The sequence below is a fragment of the Felis catus genome, chromosome A1 (assembly GCF_018350175.1).
Source record: "Felis catus isolate Fca126 chromosome A1, F.catus_Fca126_mat1.0, whole genome shotgun sequence".
Taxonomy (NCBI): Eukaryota; Metazoa; Chordata; class Mammalia; order Carnivora; family Felidae; genus Felis; species Felis catus.
The window spans coordinates 153,449,530-153,460,079 of record NC_058368.1 but is presented as its reverse complement, the minus strand read 5'-3'; the positions used below and the strand labels follow the sequence as shown (position 1 = coordinate 153,460,079).

Below are 10,550 nucleotides of genomic sequence, written 5' to 3'. Positions count from 1 at the left end.
CTACTGCTCAAGACACTGGTAAACATGTGTACATTCTAATGAGATGGAAAAATAAAGAAAAAACAGTACACATGTTCACACCCAAAACCATCTGAAACCGTGATGTTTTGTTACCCAGATTGTGTTACATGAATTTTTTATTTAAATTTTTCATAACAAATAACCAATGTCCTTATCATTATATCATATAGAGCCCAATTTCAAACTTTTTTCTTTCTTCAGACATTGAGTACCTCAGAAAAGGAAGAAATATTTTTAAACAAACATTTTTATTGAAGAAAAAGAAACACAAGGCCTCTCTCCATTAGTAGAAATAAATCCCATGAGGCTGCATAAAGGTAGCTAAGCCATAGATAAAAGCAGACTCCCGGCTGCAAAACATTACACAAATGTCAATGATGCTGGATTAATGCCAAAACTCCTCAGCAAGAGGTACTGACAGCATGAGTCACATAGCTTTGCACAGTGAGAGGGAAGAAGAGGCAGTCCTGGAATTCTATCTGCTATAACCATGGTAGGTGACAGCAGACATTCCTCATATTCAAGTGCTTAAAATTTTTCTTTATTACAACAGTGATAACTCAGAGAAGATACTAATGTTGGTGGGGAAGGTGGGGGGTGACACCAGAGCAGCAAATGGTTTCAATTTCGTTCAAACATTTCTCTTTCCAACCTTGCTGTGTTCAGAGACACCTAATTACATCACCATATGTTTCGAAAAGAACATTTTTTCACTGCATCTAAAACAAACATATGGTGAAATGTTTTTTCAGTGTCATCTTTTAAATAAAGTGAAGAAGAATTGACATAGTATATAATACTTCTAATATACAAGAAGTTTGAAAACCTTTGAGATCTGACATCAGAATAGAAGGATTAATAATTTTCTTGACATATTTTTGCATGTTTGATTAATTAATTGGTGTCTTGAGACTATGTCATTTTATATCAAGATCTGAATGTACATGGGTTAATTTAGTAATGGAGATCATTTTAATTGGATTCAAAATTGGGGTATATGTCTCTGAGGATCTTAACTGGTCAGGGTAGTCAAAAGTATTAATTAATGCACTTCAGAATATTAACTTATTTTCTAACTGCTTTATGGTCCTCAGAAGTTCATAAAGTTTTCCTCTCAGCACCAACTTATTATGCCCATACATTTGGGTGTTATAAAAGGTTAGTCAAATGTAAAATGACAAAAAAAAAAGCAAAAAAATGTTCATCATAGGCCTTCTGTTACTGATTTTTAAATTAGTTTACTAAAAATGTACTTGCAGCATCTGGAAGAAAGTCAACTGTGTGTTTCTTGGATAGCTAAATCTACTTTCTATCAAATAGCAATGCATCAGCCAGCATTATCAAATTAAGCCATTTAAACAATGATTTTTGTCAATCTGTTTTGGAAATATATGTGTCAAAACACATGTCACGTGGTTTGGAGGTCAGAAAACATGACAATTAGTTGTGGCTCTTCGAATGATTTTTGCAACTCTGACCAAGTTACCTGGTCTTTTTGTGTCAGGTGCCCTTATCTGTAAAACGCTGCTGCATTCTGACGCTGCCATGGTTCATTAGAGTCTGGGTCTGTGAAGCCTGCAGAGAGAAGAGATTGGGCCTATTTGCTAACTCTCTTGTGCTTATTGAGATACTACCAATCACTTAAGGACACCAAGTACAAGGTATTGCACACCCTGCAGTTTGCAGATGTGAGGTTTGGAGAAATTCTGTAGCCATGTCAGTCCTAACAATAACCGGAAGCCAGCCTCACAGTGCTCCAATACGCATCAGTGAATTCCAATCTATTCCAAGAAACCTCCTGAGGTAAGGCAAGTGGTCCAGGAATACTTTCCAGGCAACATGCAAGGGATGCTGGGCATACCATGAGTCCTGCTCTATGAGAAAACAAAGCATAGTCCTTTATGCACATTGTCCTCTGTTTTATATTCTTGTTGCATGGGTGAGTAAAGGCTCTTCATTATTATCTAGAACTAGAGGGAGACAAAGCCTCACCAGTATTTGACGTGGCCTATAAGGCCCTACATTGTTTGACCACCTGCTTACTTCTAATATCACCTACCTTGGCTAGCATTGGGGATCCCCTCACCCTCCATGCTCCAGTCAGAACAGCCATCTTGCCCTCTGCTTCAGGACCTTGGTACCTGAGGCTTCCTCTAGAAGGCTCCAATTACATGCTCCACACGCTCCCACACAGAATTGATCTAGTAAGTCACTCAAATCTATTAAAGTATCACTTTCTCAGAGAACCCTTCCATGATCCCCAAGTCTAGATCAGATTTGTTTGTGATGGACGCTAAACAATGTGATCCTTTCCTTGACTTACCTACATTTGTAATTATGATTCATTGATGGGATTATTTCAGTAATGTGTGTCTCTACAACCCAATGGTAACATCCATGAGAGTGTATAGTTTGAGCCTTCTACTTACCAGTTCTGTCATTTAAGGTCACAGTTGCAAACATCGGAAACCAATTCTGAAAGATTTACAAGATGGTAGAGGTAGAGGTTAAAAACGTATGTCTAGCACCAAGCTCCCTGGGTTTGAATCCTGACTCTGCCATTTATTACTCTATGGCCTTGGACTCGTTCCTTAACCTCTGTGTGCTTCAGCTTTTTCATATGTAAAATGGGGATAATAAGAGAATCTACCTATTAGAACTGTAGTGAGGATTGGATGAGTTTATTCAGATAAAATGCTCAGTAAGAAGAGAACAAAGCAAATATTAAATACCCAATAAATTTAAGCCATTACTGTATAAGCAGAAAATAAAATGCATTAGTATTTATTTTAAGGGTTATTAATATAATAATTAAATACTGTCAAAAGGTTATTGGGTAATAGTCTATGATTCTGGAAAAGACAAAACCCTAGGAATAGAAGACAGATTAGGGCTTGGGGTAGATGAAGAGTAACTACAAAGAAGTGGTATGAGGAATCTGAGACATGATGGAACTGTTCGATAGCATGACTGTGGTGGTGAGTCCATACTTCACACGTCAGAATCCAGAGAAATGTCTACCATGAAGAGTGAATTTGTTGCATATGAATTTAAAAAATGAAGTTACTTAACAGCTCATATTTTTATCACTGCAATATTAGAGAACCAGACCTAGAGACTGAGCAAAAATTATTAAAAAGCAAGTCCACACCGAGAATCACAGCCCAAAGTAGTTCCATGGGGACAAAGCACCACCACTGCTAGATGCTGGACACCAGAGGACACACTACCACTATCAAGTAGAGCAGGGAATATGCTAAGCTCCACTGGGTCTCACTGCCCCCGTGTCCCTAACTGCCCTTGAAGACTGGATACTAAAACTTCCATGGCAACCACCGGCCAGCTGAGAGGATTTTCTGCCCTTACTTCTTGGGCCACTAGCTGCCGAATGAAAGTCAATGTGGGTGCAAAAAAATTAGCCAAGCCTAGATCACACAGACATATCTTAGCTGCAAGGGAGGATGGATACACGAGTGTCAGTTTCAGTTCTATAATTACAGGCAAATGCCACCCCCAACCACATTAATAAGGTAGAAAATCATCCTGAACAGAGGGATGGGTTCAGACGCTGGGAATCCAAAATAAAAACTAATACAAAAGAAATAGGTCAATGATAGTTTTCAATAAACACTTATTGAATCAGATTTATAACAGAGAGGCAAAATTAGGACTTTCAGAAAAGCAGTTCTTATTAACAAATAACTTAAGTGGTACCTAAGTTTTTCCTGTCCAATTTAAACATAAACCAGCATTTAATAGGAAGCAGTATGTTCTAGTGGAGAGGGAACCAGGCGACCAGAGATCTTGAATTCACAAACACCCTGCCCCCCTTTAAGGCTTTACTCTCATCTCTACCAAACAAAAATTGTTTGATACTACACAAAATTGTTGTGATGCTGAAACAAGGGGAAAATGATGAAAGTTTTTAAAACTCTAAAATCCTATGTAAATTTATTAGGGGAAAAAATGGCACCTTTAAAATGATTTTAGTCTCTGTGTGCTGAAATGGTAAGGTCTCCAAGCTTTGTTTGCTGGAGAAGAAATCACTATCATTCTGCTCATATTTCCATGGCAGCCCACGGGACAGGGCACACTCCTCTGCCATGCTCCCAAGCCACCTCTCCACCTGCTTCCCAGCCACTCGTCTGTGTCTCAGGAGAGGACGAATTGTTAGTGTCATCGGCCTCATTCCTGGATCAAATTTTACTGGTGGCAGGGCTACTACTCTTAAAAAGCTAGAAGACTTCCACTGGCTTTCTATCGCTTCCTGCTCCTATGCTGTCAGTTCACAGAGCAGAGCCTGGCTCAGGCACAGGCCAGCCATGCGTATCCATGAACCAGCTAGGTAGCAGGACTGAGACAGGAAGCAGGGAGCAAAAAGAAGTCTGCTTAGACTTCTTGGTCTCTCCCTCACAGACCACTGTCACTACATAAGGCAAACTTCCTTCTAAAGATAAGGGCACTTGCCCAGCTATCCTGTTTTAGAAGTCATTAACTGTAATTTGCTCCCCTCTTCCTCCCCTCCCCGATTGAGGTATTGTTTCTTAGTCAAGAGTCCTTGAGACTACACCTGGAACTAATATAACGTTGTATGTTAATTATAGTGGGCTTAGTAATCATCGTCGTCGTCGTCGTCGTCGTCGTCGTCGTCATCATCATCATCATCTCCAACTCAGAAAAAAAGTCCTGGAGAGAAGGTGGATCAGTGGTGGGGTTTAGTATTAAAATTCCACCCAAAATAGCAACATTTTTTAGATGAAGAAAGGAAAGCTTTATAACAATATCTATAATTCTGTTTCTGTCGAAGTTAAAATATCCCCAAACTCTTTGCATGTCCTTATATGATTATGAGAAGAATTTTGTAAAAAGTCAGGAAGGATGCAAACCAAACTCTAACCATGCCTGCCATTCAAGAGGAGAATGGGATGGAGAAAGAGAGGGAAAACGTGAAGAGAGATGTTGGCTTTTTCCTCTGTATAGTTCCATATATTGTTACATTTTTACAATGAGCAGATATCCATATCTTATGTGTAAGGGTTTTAAAAGACAAGGTTTACTAGTTTTTAATACGCAGAAAAATAACTTGCTATTGAATGTCAGAAATCTAAGAAACAACAAATCTTGTACACAAAGGATTTCCTTAAGCAAATGTACGGCCTTATCTAAAACACAATCTCTCCACCTACCCACCCCCTGAAAAACCGTAAGAACTATAGAAATTTGTAAGAAAAGCCAGTAAAGATATGTTACAAAATAATTCCTATTTTAGGTTTTACCCTTGGTTTGCTTTACTTGCTGTCACCTCTGTGTGGGCCTTTCCTAGAACCAGAGTGTCAAACAATAGCTATTTTGAGTGGTGGATGAAGGATTATAAATTCTCTAAGAACAAGAGAGGCCATAGTTTGCCAAAACAGGAAATGATGTTTGTCTTCTCTACTCAGGGGGTATTTGTACCTAATGCTACATACCAAATATATATGTATATACACATATATTCATATACATACATACATATATATATGTATATACATATACATATACATATGTATATGTATATATATTCTATATGTACATATATGTATATATATTCTATATATACCTAGACACAGAGCACACATATGTACACATATATATTAATATAATTCACACAAAATGATACATGAATCCTTGGCATCAACACAAATGTTGTAAACTAGGTAACAACATTTTAGATACCATTGATTGAAGACAATGCTGGCCAGTTAAATACACTGTCATTTAACCTGTAACTTACTAGGTAGGTATAATGACCTGAACTATATCCACCCCCCACCCCTTCATATGTTGAAGTCCTAACCCCCAGGATCTCAGAACATGACTCTATTTGAAGCTAGGGTCTAAAGTGGTTATTAAGGTAAAAATGAGGTCATGTGGGTGGGCCCTAATCCAATATGACTATTGTCCTTATAAAAAGAAGAGATAAGGCCACACACATTGAAGCAATACCTTGTGAAGACACTGGAGGACAACAACCATCTTTTTTTTTTTAATGTTTATTTATTTTTTGAGAGACAGAGAGACAGAGTACGAGCAGGGGAGGGGCAGAGAGAGAGGGAGACACAGAATCTGAAGCGGGCTCCAGTCTCTGAGCTGACAGCACAGAGCCCCACATGGGGGTCAAACCCACAAACTGCAAGATCATGACCTGAGCCAAAGTTGGACACTCAACCGACTGAGCCACCCAGGCACCTTGACAACAACCATCTTTAAGCCAAGGAGAAAGGCCTTACTTGGACTTCCAGCCTCTAGAATTGTGAAAATAAATTCCTGTTCTTTAAACACCCAGTCTACATAGTTTATTATGGCAGCTTTAGTAAACTAATACAGTAGGTTAGTTATTTTATCCTACTACCTGATTCTTCTGAGATTTACTCAAGTCCTGCTAGTGTAATGGATATCTGTTTTGGTAACAGTACCCTGTTCTTTCTAAGGGTTTCTATTCCATGGAGTCCTGAGAGGTCTACTACAACAAAGAGTAAGCACATGATCAAGACTATGCGATGTTAAAATTACTCCCCACTGCAACTGGCCCAGGGAAGACTTCCAGCCCACGCTTTCAATCAGCCTTTCTCTCTTAGGATATAAAACCTGAGTAGAGTCACACAAGGTGGAAGGACTTTGTCAACTCTAGTACCCTAAACAGACTTTCCATGAGTTTTTACCATAGAGATCCCTGAAGCTACCCTGGTTGTTGACCTTCCTAAGGCCTTACATTTTTAATTTTTTCTCTGTTTCTGACTCAATTCATTTCCATTTTTGGCCTAAGCTCACTAGACACAGTCTTAGTTCCTTAAAGCAAAAAACACCTCGGTGATACACATATTATTTTGTACAATGGAGTCTCTCACATGATAGTCTCTTAATAAATGGGATAATTGTATATTCTTGGGCTCCTTAAGGAAAAATGCTTAAAATATACTGCAAAATAGAACCCTTCATCACACCTATCCAATGTGACGATGCCATTTCACGGATGAGAAAGTCAAAGAACAGATGCTAACACACAGACAGACTTTTGCAACACATCAAACAGAACTTACTAAGAATATTAGGGGCAAAAAAAACAACAACATGGAATTCTGCATTGAACTGCAGAAGTATACAATTTTCTCAACAACCAGGTACCTGTAGCACACTATGACACAGCTAATCACAAGCTGGTGAGTAAATGAGTTCCAGAGTTTTGCAATGATAACTTTGCCCTACTGAACTCTCACACAAAACCCAATGGTTTCTACAGAGAATCCACTTCATTACCAATCATTACTTAATATCATGACTTGGTAATACAATTTTAAGATCATTTTCAATAGTACTGTTTCCTGATATCCCTACACAAATAATACGCAAAAAAAGTTATATTTGCCAAAGCAGTGATTTACCACAGTGGGAACTACTTATTCTGCACTTATTACTTATATCACTTGCACTTTGTTGGCATAAAGTTTATAAAAAAAAATACTCTCCCAATCCCCTATCATTTACAATTTTTAAATTGCCTAGATCCAGATAATACAATTAAATCTCTGAATTAACATAACCCTTTTCTGCTTAAATTTTAAAACATCAATATAACTTTCATTTACTTTTCCATCCTCCTTCAATATTAGAAATTAAATTTCATTAGATGGCTTTTTTTAAATACCTGGGAGATTTTTATTTGAGGTCTCTGCTTTTCCGTACCCAAAGAACTACTACAATACCTTTCAAAAGCTGCATAAGCCACAACTTAAACCGATTTGATCATTCATGAAACTGGTATCATGCACACTGCCAGCTTGCTACCTTGATTAGTAAGTATTAGGAATGACCTTTTTACATTCCAGGGAAGTAAATCACCTCCTGAGGTCAGTTAACTAATGGAATCAGCAGGAAAGCCTTATTATCATATCCTACACCTAAGGAAGTTTGCAGGTGTCCCCATTACTAGCTACTGAGCTAACAGTTATTTGCCCAACTGCAAATCTAGAAATCAAACTCTCTCCTTTCCTCTCTCTCCCGCCTCTTTTCTCCCTCTCTCCCCTCTCATCACCTCTTCCCCCTCCCACACCACCCCCTTTGGCTTCTGAATGTTTTCATTTCAATATTCTGGATCAGTCCATTTCAACTCAACTTAGCTTCCAAGTAGAGACAAACACAGGAAGAGAAAATGGCTATGACTTATGAGGTCCTAAAAGCCTCTGTGGTGCTTTTTCTTTTATGTAACAGTTAACAATGTCCCCAAATTCCCACACTAATTACCCCAGGAGAAGTTTAAGGCCTGGTCTCTCCAGATCAACGCTGTGAAAGTATACACAGCTGCAGTGGAAAGGTAGCACATGAATTGCCATTAACACGGTAGGCAATCATGTACTAGGGAAGAAAAACCCAAACAGTAAGCAGTATAGACAGACATTTAGCCCTGACATGAACCAGTCATCAGTAGAACCACAGATTTAAAGACGGGAGTGAAGAAATAAGATAGTGTAAGGAAGTTATGATCTGGAAGGAGGTAAGGAAAAGTCTGCACACTACAGTAAACTGCCTCAGTGAGAATGATAGGGGCAGACTCATATTTGTATGGTCTGTAGAGTTACATACTTTTTTTTCAAATGGCACAGAAGTATTTGTTTAGAATGAGAAAATAATGATGTATTCATTTTTAACAGCTGACAAATATGACAGACTTTCAATATTGTTTTTCCACATTTTTAATCTGCATACTCCTTGACCACTTCTTCAAATGACAACAATTAAGTCATATTTTCTATAAAAAGAATACAAAATAATAATCTTCTAGCACAGTGGATAGATTTCAGGGTTGTTGTTTTGTTGTTGTTGTTTTTTTTTAAAATCACTGCTGGATTCTAAAAGTTTCTTTTAATTTCACAATGCCTGATCTTTTTCTAATCCAACAAAGCCTCTTTTTCCTATATGATTAGTTTCCGGTTCTATACCTTTCAAACATTGTTTCTCACCACAGCCTACATACCTTCAGTGCCAAGAACACATTCACACCGCAACACGCTGCCCGGTCTCGCACCTTCAAATCCAGCTGCCACTGTCAGAAGCAGTTTTACACTTCTTATACAAGTAATACACTGTGTTTGTTTATGAGCTCACACGGTGAAACACAGAACACACATCAATTTTTGCATCATAAAATTTCTCTGTAACCAAGTTATGAGATACAGAAGCATTGAGAGTATCAGACAAATCTACACCCACTTTTAATTGTACATTAAATGGAGTAAAGAACATGAATTTGCTGATAATTTCCTCACCAGAGCACTTGCTTCTTGTGTGATTTGGCTTCCTTCCAGCCCTTTTTAGATAGTAATGCTGACCAAACTATCCTGTTATTCAGAAAACTCAATGAAACATTAGATCATATTTATTTCCAATAATTAAATTCATACCCAGCTGCCGAACAAGAAAAGCATTCTTTCTGACGCAAACCAAAATCAGTTTTTAAAAGACATTGGTCACAAAGAGTGCATGTAATGAACCAGAATATTCCACATTTAAAGCTACACATAGTCATGTAGACAACTATGGATTCATTAATTTGCAGGCAGCAAGGGGAAGTCCTATTCACATTATTTCATTCTTGTAAAATGTAATGTTCTACCATAAACTAAACAGTTTACTAAAGAAGTGATAATCATCCCAGAGTGCCTAATATAGAAGCCCGATTTAAAAACCACAAAATAAAAACAATATTTCCATAGACTTAATTGAAAGCATCTATTCACCCTATTCGTAGGATAGCTATGAAATTTTTGATTTGTGTCACAATGACTTTATAAAATTAAAACGTTATATGGGTTTTTTACTCTGAATTTAATAATTTACTAAAATGGAAATCTAACAATACTTCTTTATCACTCATTTGGTCCTTTAGGAAATTCCCAGAGAAAAGAAAGTTTAGAAGTTCAAGACAAAATAAATATGTTTTAAAGCTTGCTTTAATTAAAAACAATCGTAAAATGTTAAAGACAGCTGTTTTCAATCATGGATGCATATTAGAATCACCTGGGGAGTTTTTAAAACAACTACTGTCCAGACCACACCCCAGACAAATTAATTAGAAATTTCTGCATATAAGACCCAGGTACCAGTATTTGTAAAGTCCCAAGTGATTCTGGTATGTATTAAGAATTACAAACAATTGCTTTATAGGGACATCTGAGTGGTTCACTCAGTTAAACCTCCGACTCTTGATTTTGGTTCAGGTCACAATCTCATGTTTAGTGGGATCAATCCCCACGACCTGTTCTGCTGCGCTGACAGCACAGAGCCTGCTTGCGATTCTCTCTCTCTCTCTCTCTCTCTCTCTCTCTCTCTCTCTCTCTCTCTCCCCACCCCTACCCCTCCCTCAAAATAAATAAATAAACTTTAAAAAAAAGAACAATTGCTTTATACTATGTTATAATCAGCTGGCAGGCAAGAACAGACAACACATTTAAGAATATTTGTTATGATTTCATTCAGAGGGAAAAGCTATACAA

At 37.7% G+C, this 10,550-nt stretch overlaps 1 long non-coding RNA gene across 4 annotated transcripts in view; it reads right to left on the bottom strand.

Moving 5' to 3' along the window:
- Nucleotides 1-250: 250 nt before the first annotated feature.
- LOC102899515 overlaps nucleotides 251-10,550 on the bottom strand; it is a 57,130-nt gene continuing 46,830 nt past the window's right edge. Inside the window, exons 5-7 of one of the 4 annotated variants that reach the window (XR_006583079.1) lie at nucleotides 2,451-2,496; nucleotides 1,508-1,895; nucleotides 251-740 (exon numbers count right to left, since the gene is read on the bottom strand). This is a non-coding gene — a long non-coding RNA (uncharacterized LOC102899515). Of the gene's footprint in view, nucleotides 1,896-2,450; nucleotides 2,497-10,550 lie in introns of all 4 variants that reach the window. The other 3 variants (XR_002744382.2, XR_002744375.2, XR_002744383.2) reach the window with 3 other exon arrangements.